At 37.5% G+C, this 19,386-nt stretch overlaps 1 protein-coding gene across 10 annotated transcripts in view; it reads left to right on the top strand.

Annotated features, from left to right (window-relative positions):
• Nucleotides 1-19,386, top strand: part of Fer (FER tyrosine kinase) — a 485,925-nt gene that overhangs the window by 23,789 nt on the left and 442,750 nt on the right. For 8 of the 10 annotated variants that reach the window (XM_023708326.1, XM_023708329.1, XM_023708308.1 and 5 more), the window contains exon 2: nt 9,241-9,384. The exons of the other annotated variants lie outside the window; for them this stretch is intronic. The gene's annotated coding sequence lies outside the window, so the exon portion shown is untranslated. The remainder of the gene's footprint in view (nt 1-9,240; nt 9,385-19,386) is intronic. 10 annotated transcript variants of the gene reach the window in all.

The raw sequence follows: 19,386 nt of genomic DNA, 5'->3' as shown, positions 1-19,386 counted from the left end.
GCGGGATGGGTTGGTGTTCATCCGCTTGCGGAGGAAGGCCAAGTACTTCAACTTATTTCTGTAGAAATTGCCAGAAATGTTGATACCCTCGCAGCGCACAACCACCACCTTGCGGCCTAGCAGTACCTGCTTGGCCACAGTGGCCGCCAGGCGGCCTCGGCCATCCAGCACCAGGACCTGCCCCTCCGCCATCTTCGGCAGACGCCCGGGAAAGGTTAACCATCATTTTAAATTTTGCCAAGGTTTTGTGTATGCTGCTTTCCTAGAAGCAAAAAAGACATTTTTAAGTGTAATCTTTTTCTTTGCTTTACTGTAGAGTCTGGTGGATGGTGGACTTTCTAACGTGACCACTCCACTTGTCACACTTTACCTTCATTCTGAATTTATCACAGGTGTGTATGTTTTGGTGAAGCATTGTCACTTCATTGTGTCTATACTTTCTGTATATTGAATAAATTTGCAACTGAAGAGTGATTAAGGGGAACTAAACTATATAGTTGTCTAGGAAATTATTAGTGACAGCTTGATAGGCCACCATCTAAGTTATTTATAAGCAGTTCTGTTGGATGAAGTTCAAGAATCTATCTAGATTTATTTACAGTAGAAATTTATAAAAAAGTGAGAGGCAGATTTTGATATCTTCTTCCAAACACATCCATCCATCCATCCATCCATTTATCTATCGATCTATTATATATAGCTGTAATATAAATATATATACTCAGGTTTTTTTATTTATGTGTAGTTTTTTCTTTTCTGTTCTCAGCATTTTAATCACCCACATAGTAGGCTTCTGTCTACAATTTTTTTTCTATAAGCTACATAGATTTCGATATGTTATGGAGGGGGTAATAAACAGTGCCTGCTAAAAGTACTAGGTACTGTTTGTACATTTTATTTTTTTAAAGACAGGGTTTCACTCTGCAACTCAGGCTAGCCTTGAGTTCACTTTGTAGCCCAGGCTGGCTTTGACCTTGCAGCAATCCTCCTGCTTCAGCCTCTCGAGTGCTCGGCTTATAGGCGTGTGCCACCATGTCCAGCTCTTTTGATCTGTATGTCAACCCTATGAATTCGATGGCTTTTTTGTGATGTGAAGTCAATCTTACATCATATTATTGGTCCAAGTACTTATACATTAACTCTGGCATTTGAACTCGGATCTTTTGTAAATTAAACTTGAAATAAATATAAATGGTAAAAACCTAAGTGTAGTGAACTCTTAGTGTTTGATTTAATAGTAATTTTAATTTGAGAGTGAGTCTAGAAGTTTCTATTGAAGTGTTTACAGTGTTGCTGAGATACCTTTCTGTTACATATTAGAAGTGAGACCTTAGGACCTTAACTGTTTAGTGATTACATCTCACTTTGGGTTTATTCTGTTTGATATTGTCAAATAGTATACTGTTACTTTTGTGAAGCACTACAGGAAGCTGGCTTTTAACGAGACAAATTAAATATGTCGAAGGAGAGTGGTGGATCTTAGCCAGAAAAAGGGACATTTTTGAATACGTTTCAAAATGGAATGTTGAATTCAATGTCTTTGAATGTGGATCAGTGCAATACACTTTCTAGGGAAAGAAGTTAATTTGTGAAGCATTTTCACTGAGTATTCTAGCTTTGTCAAAATTTTTCATGGTCTTTATTGAGATTTCTTGAAAATGTCAGAGATCTTATATTCACAAATCCTCTCTTTTTTCCCCTTCCCTGCCACCCTCAAATATTTGAGAGAGGTTTATTAATAGCTGCTACTTTTTAGAAGTTAATGTATTTCTTCTGAAATTTCTTTCTTTATTTGGATTTTTGAGATGGATCTTGCTATGATACAGGCTGACCTTGAATCAAGGTACTCCTCTCGTCTCAGCCTCTCAACTGCTAGGATTACTGGTATGTGCCACCATACCCATCTTGGTGCACTTTTGATATACATAATGATCACATTCATCACAGGGAATTTGTATATTTACATAGTATATCTTGATTTTCTCCCTGATATATATATGTTCAGGCTGGCTTTCAACTCACTTGATAGCCCAGGCTGGCCTCGAACTCACAGCAATCCTCCTGCCTCAGCCTCCCAAGTGTTGGGATTCTAGGCATGTGCCACCACTCCCAGCTTCCTGAAATATCTTTAAATATTAATATTAACAATGGTATCAGAATTTGTAGGATAATATGTGTGTCCTTTTCTGATGATTTTATAGTCAATTATAACAAAACAGTAACTAGACTTGATAGTACCTCTTTTAAAAATTATTTATTTATTGGATACAGGGTCTCATTATGCAGTTCAGACTAGTAGTGATCCTCCTGCCTCAGCCTCTCCAGCACTGGGATTACAGGTGTGCACCACCATGCCCAGTTTTGGGGCCAGCATGGCATATGGTAACAGGAATAGAACTCCAGTCCTCATATTTTCCAGGCAGGCATTTAGAGCACTGAGCTATCTCCCTAGCCCCTGATAATAGGCTTTTCCTTTTTTTTTTTTTTTTTTTTTTTTCTGGTACCAGGAATTGCACTCAGGCCCTTGTGCTTGCCAGGCAGGCGCTTGTGCCACTGAGCTATATCCCTGGTCCAGTAGCCTCTTTCTAACATTATGACTTCCTCCCTATATTTTGGCACCTGTTTTACTGTGTGATGGGAATGGTATTCTAAGACCTAAGTAACTTAGCTTAAAGACTTGTTTTGTAAGTCATATTAATACCATGACTTTTGGAAGAGGCTGAAGATGGTAAAAGAAATGATATGTCTCTTAAGGTAGCTTACATTATAGGAATAAGGGAGCAATGTTTTATGTCAGACAAGAGGCAAGCTATTACAAGAATGGGGCAGGAAGCAAAATATGTTTCTTCTTTTTTTGTTCATTCTCCAAATGTTAATAGAATGCTCACCCCATATAAGAATCTAACTTTCAGCTTCAGATAATTATAAAATATAGAAATGTTGCAGACTGCTTTCCTGAGAGGGAGTGTGGTGCGGTGAAGAGTAAGGATGTCCCAGCAGGCTTGTCTAGGATTATGTCTATGCAACTAGCAATTGGTTGTATAATTTAGACAAATAATTTTTTCCCCCTCTGCAAACTGAGAGTATCTTGCACAAGACAAAACTCCTGTTTGTACTTAGGACACTGAGATACTTATGGCTTTCCTTTGTTTTAGGTATATCCTTATGTAACTTTACTCCATGTGGAGCTTTTGGTGGCTCCAGGCTTAAATTTTTTCACTGAAAGAAGCTTTCCATAAAAAAAGAACTTATTTTCCTCTTAGTCTTGGGACTAACTGCATTTCATCGAATGAGTTTTGTTCTTTCTCCATCCTTGATCCTATATTTTGAAGGATGGGATGTAATGATAGGCCAGACCTGAATTAGGTGCTGGCTTTTCATAGTGGGACTAGGGAGTGTCAAAACTCTTTGTACTAAGAGGTAAGATATAGGAGGTTCACTGAAAGAAAAAGAAAATGTGACTATGGGAAGAGGGAGTGGATGCAAGGTAAGTACATCCAAAAGATTTTCACTATAATCTTCCAGAAAAGCCATGTAGTATTTAAATTTGGTGTGTCTAATTTATTTCACTTAATATTATGGTCTGAAAGATTTCAGTTTTCCCACAAATGACTCATTTATCCTTTTTATAGCAGAGTAGTACTCCATTGTGTATAAATAACTTACTTTATCCATTCATCTGCTGATAGACAAATAAGTCACTTCCAAGATTTAGCTACTGTGAATTGTACTACTATAAACATGGGTATGCATATGTCACAGCAATAGGGTGTTTTTTACTCTTTGCGGAAGTTATATAGAAAGGGAATAGCTGAGTCAAATGGAATTTCTAGTTTTGGTGTTTGAGAAATCCATACTTATCTCCATAGTGGTTGTACTAGTTTACATTCCCATGAGCGCTGTGGAAGCAACCCTCAGTACACACCCACCCACACCATTTGTTGCTTGATTTCTTGATAATAGCCCTTCTTTCTGGAGTAAGGTAGAATTGTGGTGTTTTAATTTGCATTTCTTTAATAGCCAGTGGTATTGAACATTTTTCTCCTTTACTTATTGGCCATTTGTACTTGTTCTGAGAAGTATCACTTCATGCACCCATTTTTTGATTAGGCCTTTTATTTTGGGGATCTAATATTTTTGACTTGTTTATGTATTCCAGATATTAGTCCTCTGAGTAATAGCTGCCAATTTTTTTTTTCGCATTGTGTAGGTAGTCTCTTTACTCTGATGGTGTTTTCCTTTGCTGTACAGAAGCTTTTAAATTTAATGTGATCACATTTGTTGATTCTTGATGTTATTTCTTGGGCAGTTGGAGTCCTATTCAGAAAGTCCTTGCCTATGCCTATGTCTTAATTTGTTTTGCCTGTTTTATATTCTACTAGATATTTTCTGTCTTAACATTTAGTTATTTGATCCAGTCTGATTTTAGTTTAGTGCATGGTGAAATATAGAAGACTAGACATGTGATTAGATTTGCTCTTCTGCATATAGATAGCTTTTTTTTTTTTTTTTTTTTAAGCACTACTTGTTAAAGAGGCTCTTTTTGGCCCCTTTGTCAAAGACAGGCTGAATGTGTCTGGAGTTGTTTCTGTGTCTATAGATCCCTATGTGTTTTTATATGAGGACTATGCTGTTTTTATTACTGTAGCTTTGTAATATTTAAAATCTGATATTGTAATTCCTGCTGCGTTGCTCTTGTTAACTACAACTGTATTTGCCATTCTGGGTCTCTTCTGAATCTATATAGATTTTAGGGTTATTTTTGTTATGCTGTTGGTATTTTGATTGTATTGAATACACTTTATGTCAGTTTTTGGAATATGGCCATTTTGACAGTATTGGTTTTACCCATCCAGGAATAGGTTGTCTTTCTATTTTCTGATACCCTCCTTGATCTCTTTTTCTCAGAATACTGTAATTTTCACTATAGAGGTCTTTTTACTTCCTGGTTAGATTAATTTCTAAGTATTTAGTTTTTTGATGCTACATGTGATATTGTCTAATTTCTTTCTTAGTGAGTTAATTATCATTTTTACAAAAACACTGTTAAGTTTTGTGTGTTGATTTTACATCCTGCTACACTACTGAATTTGGTTATTAATTCTAGGAGTCTTTTGGTGGAGTTTCTTGAGTTTTCTATGTAGAGGATCATGCTATCTGCTAATAATGACAATTTGTCTTCTTTCTATCTAACATGTATCCCTTTTGCTTCTTTTTTTTGCCTGGTTGCTCTGGCTAATGTTTTGAGTAAATTTATTGAACAGTGTGATAATAGATATCTTTAGCTTAGTTCTGGTTTTAGAGAGAAAGTTTTTACTATTTTTCTATTTAACATGATGTTGGCAGTAGGTTTGCCGTAAGTAGCTTTTTATCAGGTATTGAAGATCTTTCTATACCTCTTTTCTTCAGGTTTTTTTTTTTATCATGAATGTGTATTGGATTTTGTCAAAGGCTTTTTTTCTGCATTTATTTAACCAATTTTTTTTTTTTTTTTTTTTTTTTTTTTGTACCAGGGATCAAACTCAGGACCTTGTACTTGTCAAGCAAGCATTTATTCCCCTGAGCTATCTCCCCATCCCTTCATTTATTGATGTGATCATATGTCTTTTGTCCTTGTTTCTGTTTATGTAATGTATTACATTTATTCATTTGTATATGTTGGACCATCATTACATCTCTAGGATGAAGGCTACTTCATTATAGTATATGATCTTTTTGATGATTTGTTGCATTCTGTTTGCCAGTATCTTGTTGAGAATTTTTGCATCTATGTTCAAAAAGATGGGCCTGTAGTTTTCTTTTTTGGATGGGTCCTTCCCTGGTTTTAGAAGTAGGACAGTGCTAGGTTCCAGGATTGGTTGGCACTGGGAGTACTCCTTGTCTTTTAATTTTTTTTTCCCCTTTCCTTTCCTTTCCTTTCCTTTCCTTTCCTTTCCTTTCCTTTCCTTTCCTTTCCTTTCCTTTCCTTTCCTTTCCTTTCCTTTCTTTCTTTCTGGTTGGCTCAGGCTGCCTTAAGGGCATGTCTGGTAAGCATGGAGAGCTGGGGATTGAACTGTGATTCCCTGTGCCTGACTGGGTTTGCCCCAGCAGGCGCTTAAACAACTGCGCTAACCAGCAAGCCCCCTTTGTCTTTTATTTTTGTTAAATAGGTTGAGGAGTATTGGCATTATATCTTCCCCGGAGATCCTGTAGAATTTAGCTGTGACTCTGTCAGTTCCTGGGCTTTTCTTAGGTGGTTTGTTTTATATTACTGCCTCAATTATATTGCTGGCTTTTGGATATTTATCTGCACATGTAGTGATTCTGCCAGAAGGATCACAGGAGAGGTTCTTGAAATTAAAAGACTCTAATCTTGTACAGGCTGCTGACACATCAGCTATCTTCCTGGGCAGAAGAAGGATAACTCATTAAGCAGATCATCTCCACAGAAAAGTGGGAAGGTTTCTTTAGATTTATTATCATAGGATATAGATAAAATTTCTGCAGGGAGGGATAGGAAAGAGGGTCATTTCTCCCAAGGTCTTTTGAGTTCTCTTTGCAAAGAGTGGAAGATACCACTCTAGCTTTCATGTTTCTCTGTTATACACATTTCTTTGCACTTTTTGCTCAGAAGTCTCCAGGGAAAATTGTTTCTTAATAGTAATTCTAAATTTCAGAAGCTATATCTATTCACACTTGAACTCAGATGTAGGGGTGAAATGTTTTCAGAATTTTATCTCTTTCTGTTTCCAACTCTTGGCACTTTCTCTGTGTTGGCTTATTGTCAAGTAGGTACTTATGTTTTTTTCAGTTTAACTACTTCAACTGAAAAAGAACTTACTTTCCTGATTATTTCCTGTAAAAAATGTTGGGAGTGCTCCATGTATAGCTGAGTTGTAAAGCACTTGCTTAGTGTGTGCAAGGCCCTGGGCTTGGTAAAATAAAAAGGAAAATGTTGGACAACATTCAGACTTATCTATCTAGTTCGGGTCACATACTCATTCCTGAACTCCTGCTCGGGGGAAGGAATATGCTGATTCTGAAGACCTATACTGTGTGCCAACTACAGAAACTTTGGCGTGTGAATGATTAATGCCACCCAAGCCACCCAGCTTGATGACAAGAGGACATTTAGCAAAACAAATTCCTTGTATTACTTAAAAGATATAGTCCTTATCAGTGCTCGCCCAAGGTTTCATGCACAAAATGAAAAATTTTAATGATTCCTTCATCTTCCTCCGCCAACCTCTCTAATTACACAGGCTCCTATTTTCTCCCATCCTAGGTCCCTTTCTCATCCCCACAAAGTCTACCTATTTCTTATCATTGGTTTTTATTTTGCTTTTAAAATTATTTGTATTTTGGCTTTCGTATATGAGAAACCATTCAATATTTAACCTGTATCTGCTTTATTTTGCTTAGCATTATGTACTTAAGGTAACTCAAATTTATCCTTCTCCGTGACTGAGGAGTATTCCATTGTGTATCTATAGTACATCTTCTTTAACCATTCACTGTGGATGGGCATATAGGCTGCTTCCGTAATTTAACGGTTATGAATTGGGCTGCCGTGAACATGGACATGCAGGTATTACTCTACTATGATGTCCATACTTTTTGGGAACATAGTGTAGGTATTGATACTTAAATGGAATTTCTATTTTTAGTTGTTGGTGACACTCTGGTTTCTCTTCAGATTGAATAAATCTTTTGCCTTTTAGTGGTTGATGAATCTCCATACTGATTTCCATACTACTTGTGTTAGTCATATTTCTAACAACAATGTAAAAGGATTCCTTTTCCTCTGTAGCTTTGCCAGCATTTCTTGATTCTGCTTTTGTCTTTCCTACTGGGGTGAAATAGGATCTCAATGTTGTGATTTGCATTGTATTAACGGCAAAGATGCTGAGTCCTTTTAGAAAGATATCTTCTTATCACTGGCTCCTCCCTCCGCTCTGCGTCCCACCTGCTCTGCAGTGAGATGAGCAGCTTTCCTCTCACTTGCCCTGCTACCATGCCCTGTCCACCTCGGAAGCTGAGCCTGCTGCACCTGTCCTTCTTAAGTTGTTGGTATTGGGTGCTGTGTCACAGTTGAGGTGACAGTACACTTGCCAAATCCAGAAGGAAACAAAAATGCTTCTTTGGAGGTAAAGAGGAGCCCTATGGAAATGGGCAAAACATTAGAAGAATAAAAGATTTGTATCAGACCGTGGTAGACACTTGTGTTTGATTAGGTTCCTGACCAGAAGGAAAGGAGTGCTTTTTCTGCTAACATCTGTGAAATGTCCTTTGAGTTATGTGAAAAGTCAAGGAAGCAGGGGAAGAGACAGGAGACAGAATAGGCAAACAAAAAAGGGTTTAGAAGAAGCGGGAGCTGATGACAAACTAGGAAGTCTGATTAGGTATAGGTGTGCAAAAGTCAAAAGATGAGAAACTACCAGGATTGGGAAAGGCATGCTGTTGGCTCTCTACCTGTGGCTCCTGCTGCTGTGAATTCAACCACCCAGAGATCAAAAATATTCTTCAAAAAATTGCATCTGTACTGAACCAATCCTGCATGGGTACTGAGGGGTGACTGTTTGTTGACATCAGTGATAAAGAAGAGAGCCAGTGACTGAGAAACATCTTAGAAGATCTACACTTCCAAGGATTGAGGGGAGAACTGCCAATTCAAGGATCATACTTTGGCAGAGTAAAACACATGACACATGAAACAGAGGAAGTATATGTTTGAAGGGAGAATCTTCAGTTTTGGGAAGTATTTTTCTTATTAATTACTTCTTTAGGATGTGACAGTTTTTTTTTTTTTAATACATTCTTACAATGTAATTTAGGCTGGTTGAACTCACTATGTAGCCCAGCTGGACTGGAATTCCTGGTGACCCTCCTGCCCCAGGCTCCTGAGTGCTGGGATTGTAGATATGAGGCAGCAAGCCTGGCTGTAACAGTGTTTCAACAAATGCAGTCCCTTGTTGCTGCATTTTAAGCTTGAAGCTTTTTTTATTTGTGAAAATAGAGAAAAAAATGAATTACTCTTCAAAGTGGAGAACAGGAGGCAGAGAAGGTAAAGTACATTACACATAGGGACAGTAGAGAAAAGAGGAGAGAGTGAGCTGCGGTAAGTATGGAATTCTCTTGTAGTTTGGGGAATCTAACAGACTCACAGTTAATTTCCAGTAATAGCTTACTATACTCTGGGTATACATTTTTTCCTTTTTCTCTGTGGAGAACAATTCTGACTCCTTGAATTTCTTCTTGCAGCTCATGTCTTTTGGCTAGACCTGTGGTCATTCCTGAGACTTCACTGCATGTTTCTCAAGGGTCTTCTTCATCCCTAATGTGTGCATACCTCAACATGGACCTGCTACTTTAGCTAAGATACAGCCAGCAATGAATAGTAGTAAGGTAGGATCACTTTACTGTTCTTGGTTAACTAAAGCATTTTTTTCTCTCGGAAACTATGATAGTTTTGATTGTGTGTGTGTGTGTGTGTGTGTGTGTGTGTGTGTGTGTGTTTTGAGATAGGGTTTTGCTGTGTAGTCCAGGATTACCTGGAACTTGTTCTGTAGCCCAGGGTGGCCTCAAATACTAACTCAGTGATGACAAGCATCTTAGTTTCAGTGATAACAAACAGCTGGCTGGGGCACGTGTACAATAGGTTAACAACCACTGCTCTAGCTCCTCCTGCCTCAGCCTCCCAAGTACCAGAATGGCAGGTGTGTGCCACTGCATCCAGCTTGTAGTATTCCTTATCTGAGATTACTCTCCTATTTTGGAAAGCTGCCTTCATTTCATACCTGTGGTTATATTTTGCTTGTCCTTTGTCTTAATGAATTTTCTCTTACTTGTGATATCATTACTATTTTTTTCCACTAATACAATTAGCAGAATTCTAATGTTTCCCTAACCTGTGTGCCTAGCTGTAGGAGTCCCTTCCAGGTTCTCGTCTTGGTCCAAGAAGCCAATATTTGTAATCCCAAAGTTATGTTGTTGAATCCCATCAACTTGATTCCAGTCTACCACTTTCAATGCAACCCACAGCAAAAATAAAGACACTAAATTATATTTTCTATCACTGGGGAGTCGAGGGGCTATAAGTCCAGCCATGAAGATGGCTTTCCAAAACAAAGAGAGTGATCCAGGGCCTCAGCCGGTTTTATTCAGTGGAGTGGCTTGAGGAAGATTGACTGAGAATTGTGGGAAGTAGGTGACTACTGTGAGCTGAGCTAGGTGGGTGGCCTAAATTTACTTTTGCCATATGCAGAGATGATATGCAGAGATGGTAATCTGCTTTATGCTATTGAGGTAGTTTTGGAGGGTCTGGTGCTTCAGCTTTGATGTAGTCTTTCAAGCCCCAGGAAGTCATAGCTTCTATCTCCAGGCTTGATCCCAGCTGGCGGTGTGGAGCATTAGCTCCACCGTCCTGTCTTGATCCGGCCCACATTAAAGAGTAGCAGGTATAGGTTACCAAGGAAACACACATTCTACCTTCAAAGACTTATCACCAGCACCTCAGCTAGACCAATACACATTGCTTAAGGCCAATTGAAGGATAAACAGAAGTCCTAGCCAGCTCTGTACATAACAATATGAGGAAATAGGGTCAGGCTCCATCAAAATGGAGACAGTTGCTCTTCTTTCAAGGAGAGCTACTCAAGGTGGTCCTCCACACCTAGCAGTCCTAGAATCTCAGCTGCCCCACAGCCTTTGTTTTATTTTTCTTGAACTCATACCCTTCCCTCTGCTTTCTGTATTTCCAAGAAAGACTGAGGTCATGTGATAGTAAACCAATAATTAATTAAAATTCATATAAAATTCAGTTTCAGGGAAATAAGTATTTTTTATTTTATTTATTTATTTTTTTATGTATTTGGTACAGGGTCTGCGTGGTCTACAGGGTCTCACTACATGGTTCAGACTCCTAGTGATTCTTCTGTTTTAGCCGCCCAAGAGCTGAGATTACAGGTGTGTGCCACCATGCCCAATCTCAATTGTGATCTCAGTGCACCTGAGGGGCGGGGCAAGCAGAGCACACCATTGCCGGCGAGTGAACCTTGGGGAAATAAGTATTTTTTAAAAAATTAATTTTATTTATATATTTTAAATATACATAATGATAGCATTCATCATAGGGCATCTGTACCTGTCCATGATATTTCTTGATTCCTCTTGTTTCCCTATTCTCTTCCCTTTCCTTTAGTCCCCCTTCCTCTTCTTTGCAATGGCTGTTTCCATTTTTTTCCTTCTATTCATTCTTCCTTCTTTCCTTATCACCTTCCTCCTCCCTGTTGCCCTTTGCATGTAAGATTTTTTTCTGCTTATTTTCCAGTATCTATTATATATTTTGGTCCTTGTTTATCCTTTTGATTTCTCACAGCAGAGAAACAGTGTGATATTTGGCCATGTATGTCCAGTTTATTTCACTTAAGAACATGGTCTCAAGGTGCATCCTTTTAGCTAGAAATGTCTTAAGCGTATCCTTCTTAATGACACAGTAATACTTCATTGTATAAAAAGTAATATTACACATTGCAAATTTTTCAGATGCTTTATTCTCTTTTTTCTTTAATTTTATTGAGAAACAAGTAGAAATGAGACAGTTTCAAAACAAGTTAGTAGGACAGTTATAATAATTAATACATTACATATTGTCTTCATAGTAGTTATTCATAGTACAAGATGCAGACATGATATCCTGTCAAAATACTATTAGTACAAATCTTTCATTTCATTGAATTAAGAGAAAGTAGCTGTATATCTATTCTATTTTGTATATGCAGATACCAAATGGTCCTTCATTTATATCCCCTTTTTTTGCTTAGTTTTGTTAGAGGTGGATATTCCATTGCCATCTAAATATTGTAGGTGCATGAATTCAGCAAAATAATCCAATATAGTCCAGTAGTCGATAAGAGTAGTGGGTTATTCATAGGACTGGCAATGTCAGAAGTTGTTGACGTATGCCTTTTACAGCTCAGCATATTAATATGGCTTTACTTTTTATGCCTCATTTTTATACTTTTCTGCTGGATGGTTAAGACCAAGATAAAGCAAGACCTCTAAAACAAGAAATGTAACTTTTGTATCTGCCAAGGTCAGTCAGATTTCGTCAGGATTTACCTTGAAACCCTGTACTGCAGTTTCAAGGTGATCCTCCACACCTAGCAGTCCTAGAATCTCAGCTGCCCCACAGTAGATCTTTTGTGAGTGTCAGCCATGTGGATGAGTCACGGCTATTGCTTGACCAATTTGTTGTCTGTGAAAGCCTGAGGGAATGTTTTCTCTTGATGTGACTCTCCTTAGGTACACTCTACATCGTCACTTACTTTCTTCTGTGGCTCCATAATCTTGATCAGAAAATTTGGGACATCACTGAGTTACATGATATTACAGTACAGGATCTCTTATGCCCTGCGTCCTCACTGCAGATGCTTTGAGGTAGTGTTATTTCTACCATTATAATTAAAATTTTGAGTAACATAACCAATCCTATGAGGGCTAGTTCTCTAAAAGGTTTCTGTACATTGTATCAGTATATAGAGTTGCTCAACAGCCAAAAATCGTGACATCACCCCGAGTATATTCTTTTTCTGCTTTCACACACAAAGAATCCCAAAGTGCTATGGTGCTGACTCAGAAGAGATACACTTCAAGTTCATTCATCTATGCTGTGTTACTCACATCCTGCTTCAGCTCCCTAATGGCGGCTTTCAGTTTTGCTCCAGCTAGTCCATTCCTCACCGTGCAGCTAAAATACTGTTTAGGATAAAGCACAAAGCTTATCTTGCCAAACTTTTCAAAGCTCTGTATGACTTTTAGTTAATTATAAGGCTAATTTCATCACCTCAGTGTCTTTCTGGAAGCAACAGTAATTGGTGTGGACTTTCACACTGAGACTGAAGCCTCTGCTCCTTTACTGTCTTTAAAAAAGAGAAAATTCTTTTACCCAGTCTTATCATACCATATTTATTTATTTTTTTCATGTATTTGGTACAGGGTCTCACTATGCAGCTCAGACTCATAGTGATCCTCCTGTTTTTCAGACTCCCCAGTGCTGGGATTACAGGCATACTCCACCACACCTGGTCTCATCATACCATATTTATATTCAGTCTCTTTGAATTTATATTTTTGGTACAAATTGAAATTGTATGGATATTGAAATAAATCCTCCTAATTTGTTATTTCTTGTTTTTTCTAAGTTTTTTGTTTTTGCATTACTGGAGATTGAACTCAGGACCTTGAGCTTGCCAGGCAAATGCTTATTCTACTGAGCTATCTCCCGGCCTTTTCTAAGTTTTTAAAAATTATTTTTTATTTTGTCTCTCAAAAATTTTTAAGATGTTTTTCTCAAAAGAGCAGAGTTAATATATGTGAAAGGCATTTGGCTATTTTAAATTCTTTATTACTATTATTATTATTATTATTATTATTATTAGTTTTTATTCTTTTGGTCCTGTGAGTTTTTCTACTTTGTATTTGGTTATGTTGAGTTTTTGAACTAGAGGTAGTATTGTAGTGGAATAGTTAATGGTATATTTAATACTGGAAAGGGCCTAAATCTTAGGTTCACTTGTTATCTTTTTGGTTTTGTGGCTGTAGCCTATGATATCCTCCAACTCTGCTATTCTGGCTGGGAACTTGGGCTGTGTGACTGTTCCAGGCTAATTTTCATAATTTTGGAGAGAAGGGCTGCTTTTTTTCCTCACAGTTGGGCAAGCTGGCCTCCTTACATGCTTTCTGTGTTCCACCCTTCAGCCTTTCATCCTGACAGTGTTCAATATTACAGAAGAGTGAAGGGAGAAAGGACATATAAAGGCAGTGACTCACATTACCTTTCACATTTATGTATATTTAAAACCATTGAAATTGTATTAAAGACATCATGATAATTTAACATTTTAGTACTGTCTTTGAGTGTGGATACCTTTCTGCATAATTACAATACTGATTAAGAAAATTAATATTAATTTAAGACTATATTTGCTTTAGACCATTTGTGCTGCAATGGCAAAATATCACAGTTTGGCTAATTTATAAATGACAGAAATTTCTCAGTTCTGGAGGCAGGGAAATTCTCGATCAAGGTGCTGGCAGGTTGGGTGTCTGTGAAGGCCTATCCCTCACACAAGGTTCTGGCTGGGTGTCCCCAGTGGTGAAAGGGTGGCAGTGGAGAGGCTGTTGTCTGATGATTTTGTGACAAGAGCTTTAATCCCATCCAGGAAGTGGCGCCTTCCTGGCTCATTTCCCCATGGCCACGCCTCTTAGTACACATTCCAAGGTAGGAATTTGGGAAGGACCTAGACATTCAAACCATGGCAGTGCTAAATGGGAAGGTCTGCATTAATTCTCTCACCAGTCCAAAGTTTTAAATACAGGATGAGCAAAAACTGCATATTCTTTCATTAATTTTTATAATGTAATAAAAAGGGAAATATAAAATGACAATTTTATCAAATTTAAGGGATAATTTTGCTGTGTATGGTATATCTTAAAACATTCAATGCATAACACAATGTTATAGTGTACACAGTAGTATCTAGTCTCTTCCTGAATTCTTGTTGTGTGATTGTCTTTCTTTGAATAACAGACTACACTGTTCTGTTGGCGTTTCCTTTCTTTGGGTGCAGTAATTCCAATAAAATGTCTACCCACCAAATGTAATGGTGAAGATGTTGATGATGGACATGGCTTATTGATGTTTTGCTATCACATATATTTCAATTATTTGGTCTATTAGATCTAATATAAATAGTAAATGACTTTTTGAACGCCCTTGTTTTGAATATATAACAAACGAGTTCCACATTTTTTGGTATAGAAGGTGCATAAATACTGATTTTTTTCCTCATTGTTTGATTATAGGATAGCTTGTTAGATGTTGGTCAACTCTATCAATGCCACCCATAGAGTTATTATAATCATGGACTACTACTGGAATTTTTTTAGTTTTATTTTTTCTTTCAAGTTTTTTTTTTTTTTTTTTTTTTTTTTTTTTAGGATAGGGTCTACAGGGTCTCATTGCTTTGATCAGACTATTAGTTCTACTTCGTTTATAGCCTCCTAAGTGCTGGGATTACAGGTGCGTGCCACCACCCCCAGTCTCAATAACAGTCTCAGCATGCTCTGGGGGTGGGGATGGCACAGCAGGCCCAGGGATCTAACTCTCAGCCCCTGTGTCTGCCTAAGCAGGCACTTTAATCCGCTGAGCTATTTGGCTGGCCCCTCAAGTTTTGTCATTTCTGTATCATGAATAACTGATAGTAAGGAGACATCTTTATTTTTGTTTTTCCATTTTATGATGCAGACATTTCCTCTCTGATATGTTAATGTTTTTCCTTTTTTCAGTATTTTCTTTTTCAGATCTTTTGACACTTCCTTCCTATTCATTATCGGTGTCCCAAACATGCCCATTTTGCATTGTAAAAGAATATTACTGAGTTCCAGAGCAGAATAAAAGTTATGTGTAATATAGTTATGATAAGTGTTTTTATAAATTACAGCACAAAATTACAGGATTTTTTTTTTTTACAAATAAATAAGAACTAGTAAAAGAAAATAGCCAGAACGTGTTAGATTTCACTAGAAGCAAACATCAAAGGTGAATACAACATTCAAAATAAAAAAGTATGCAAAAAATAGTCAATATAAAACAAACAGATGTGTATCTCTTGTAAACAAGAGTTGAAATGATACCTGCCCAAGCAATGCTCAGGATAGTCAGTATGTGAGCAAATATGCTGACTGAGGGATGCTCAGGGTAAACTATTAAGGAGTTAAGGTCTTTAATTGACCCTAATTTTTTTTTTTTTTTTTTTTTGGAACTGGGGATTGAAGTCAGGTTCTTGTGCTTGCCAAGCAAGCGTTTATTCTACTGACCTATCTCCCCAGCTCCTTGTACCTAAATTTTTTTGAGGTTTCTTTTTTTTTTTCTTTTTCTTTTTCCATTTTAGGATTCAGTCAGGCTTCATGGATTTATGTTTTGTTTTGTTTTAAGATAGGTCACTGTGTAGTTCAGACTGGCTATGAACTTACTACATAGCCCAAGCCGGCCTCAAACTTGCAGCAATCCTCCACTTCAGCCTCCTGAGTACTGGGATGACAGGTGTGTGCCATTATGGCTGGCAGTTGTTAGGTTTTTTAAAATTCTGTTTTATTCTCAGATATCCTCTGCTCTTTTGGTTTGTTTGTTTTTTGGTTGCTTATGATCTGTATTTTCTTTTAAGAGAGTTGAATTTTTGTATACTTAATGTCTCTTTTGGGAATTGCCTTGGCTTGTAGAACATTATTCATGTAAAATTTGTTTGCAGCTTGCTTTTTCTTTCCCATCCTCTGAGATTGCTAAAGATATCATTCCAACTTTATACATTGACTCAAGTTTGTTTTTTTTCACTTGGATATAGTGAGATAGAGATTCAAAAATTGGAAGATTTATGTTATATTTGAGTCACTGGCACTAGTCAGCATTGAAATTCAAATTAAAAAGAGAAGTCTGTAGTAGTTCTGCATTCTTTGTCTATCTGCATCTTCTGTATGGTTGGTTATATCTAGGAATGTATATCTAGTCACTGAGAATATTACAGAGCAACAATCTAAGGCTTTGTCTTTGAAAAATGCAGTTGTAAGTGAGAAATACCTGAAAATGCAAATAATACATAAGAAAGTAAATAGATGCAAACCAGAGCTTAGCATAGTAGACAAGGCTTAATTTCTCTCTGTCTGGTGCTAGTGTTAGGTGTCGTTCAGTGAGTGCTCATTCTTCCTTACTTTTTTTTTTTTTTTTTTGGCGGAACCAGTGATTGAACTCAGGCCTTTGCACTATTTTATTTTATTGAGAAACAAATAGAAATGAGACAGTTTCAAAACTGATTAATAGGACAGTTTCAATAATTAATACTTGTGCATTGTTATCTTCTCAGTAGTTATCCATAGTACAAGAAGTAGACAGGATATCCTGTCCAGACACTATTAGTACAGATCTTACTTCTCATTGAATTAAGCGAAAGTAGCTGTACATCTATCCTATTCTGTATATACAAATACAAAATGGTCCTTCCTTTGTATCCCCTTTTTTTGTTTAGTCCTGTCAGAGATGGGTATTCGATTGGTATCCAAATACTCTAGGTGCATGAATTCAGCAAAACAATCCAACACAGTCGAGCAGTCCACAATAGTAGTGGGTTATCCGCAGAAGCTGTTGACTTGAGCCTTTCACACTCGGCATATTAATATGGCTTTACTTTGTATACCTCGTTTTTATATTTTCCTGCTGGATGGTTAAGACCAAGATAAAGCAAGACCTATATAACAAGAAATGTAGTTTTTGTATCTGACAAGGTCAGTTAAGTACCCTCAGGATTTATCTTGTAACCCTGCACTGCACTTTGTAGATCCTTTGTCAGTGTCAGCCAAGTGGATGAGTCATGGACATTGCTTGACCTATTTGCTCTCTGTGAAAGCCTGAGAGAATGTTTTCTCTCCATGTGACTCTCCTTAGGCATACTATACATCATCGATCACATTCCTCTGTGGCTCCATAATCTCCTTGATCAGAAAATTTGGGGCACAACTGAGTTACATGATGTTACAGGATAGGTTCTCCTGTGTCCTGAATCTTCATTGAAATCTTGGGTCAAAAGGCTAGGGCCAAAATATTGGCTGGCTTTGAGGCCCTTGCTCTTGCCAGCGAAGTCTTCCTTACTTTTGAGTTGTGCAGATTTGGTTTTCTTCGATAATCATATACAGAAAATGGTTTGCTTTAAAAAGCAAAAGGAGTTCTCACTAAGGGGAGAATCACATTTTGGTGGAGAGGAAAGAAAATTTCAGTGGGAAGAGACTACTGTGAATGTTTTAGGGGGGCCTGTGAAGCTTTTTCCTCCTCTTTGCTCCAACCAGCTTAGGCTGTACAGCTTATGTGCTGTTACTTTATTTTACACCCACTGCATTCATCTACTGGTGGGCATCTAAGTTGTTTCTGAAGCTTAGCTGTTGTGAGTTGTGCCACTGCAAACATGGGCATGAATGAGTTCAGTGCAGGATGAAAGGTAAGGATCTAGTTTCAGGCTTCTGCATATGAATATCACCTTTTTCTGGCACTAATTATTAGAAAGGCTATCTTTTCTCCAGCATATGTTTTTGGTCCATTTGTCAAAAATCATGTGGTTGTTGGTGTTTAAGCTGTTTCTGTGCCTTCTGTTCCATTGGTGTACTGTCTTTTTTTGTGCAAATACTCTTTTGTTTTTGTGATTATGGCTTTGTGATATACCTTGAAATCTGGTATTATGATGCCTCCCACATTGCTCTTCTTACTTAGCAAAAAGTGAAAAGGTTTTTCTTCAGATGAATTTCAGGTTTGCCTTTTCTGATTCTGTGGAGTATGATACTGATATTTTATAGGGATTACATTGAATCTGTAGATGGCTTTTGGTACTATGGCCATTTTCACTATATTGGGTCTTCTGTTCCATGAACAAAGGAGGTGTTTACATTTTCTAATAGCTTTTTCAATGTTTTTCTGCAGTATTCTTTAATTTTCATTACATTATAGAGATCTTTCATTACATTAGAGATCTTTGTTGATTCCTAATCAATGAATTGAATTTTTTGAAGCTATTATTAATAAAATTGACTTCCTGATTTCTTCATCAATGCATTCATTATTCATTTAAGGGAGTGTTACAGATTTTTGTGTTGATTTTATATCCTGCCATTTTGCTCAATTTGTTTATCCCAAACCTTTTGGTGGAGTTTTTATGTTTTACTAGGGATCAAACTTGGGACCTTGTGCTTGCCAGGCAGGTGCTTATGCTGCTGAGCTATATCCCTGGCCCTTATGGTAGAGTTTTTATGGTGTTCTCTTTAAAGAATTTACAAATAAGGATAATCTGACTCCTTCTTTTTCTAGTTGCATTCTTTTTGTTTCTTTTGCTTACCTAATTGCTCTGCTCTGGCTAAGGTTTCTTTTCTTTTTTTTGTCTTTTTGATACTGGGTCTCACTGTACTGTTGAGGCTGGCCTAGAGCTCACTTTGTAGCCCAGGCTGGCCTCACTTGTAATGGTCTTCCTGCCTCAGCCACCCAAGTGCTGGGATTGTAGGAGTTAGCCACCATGCAGTGAGCCACCATACCTGACTCACTGTGGCTAAGTTTTGAAGTGTTACACTGAACTTAATTGGGAAGGATGGACACACTAATCTTGTGTCTGACTATAGAGGGAATTCTTTCAGGTTTTTACCATTCAGTATCATGTTGGCTGTGGGATTGTTGTATATAGCTTTTATCAGTTCGAGGTAGGATCCATCTGTACACCTGTTTCTCTCTCTCTCTCTCTCTCTCTCTCTCTCTCTCTCTCTCTCTCTCTCTCTCTCTCTCTTTAAATACATTGTCATTAATCAGATGTGCTCCCTGAC

Source organism: Octodon degus, unplaced genomic scaffold (assembly GCF_000260255.1).
Source record: "Octodon degus isolate 3935 unplaced genomic scaffold, OctDeg1.0 scaffold00009, whole genome shotgun sequence".
NCBI classification, from domain to species: Eukaryota; Metazoa; Chordata; class Mammalia; order Rodentia; family Octodontidae; genus Octodon; species Octodon degus.
The sequence above is the reverse complement of the archived record's forward strand: the minus strand, read 5'-3'. Positions and strand labels throughout refer to the sequence as shown.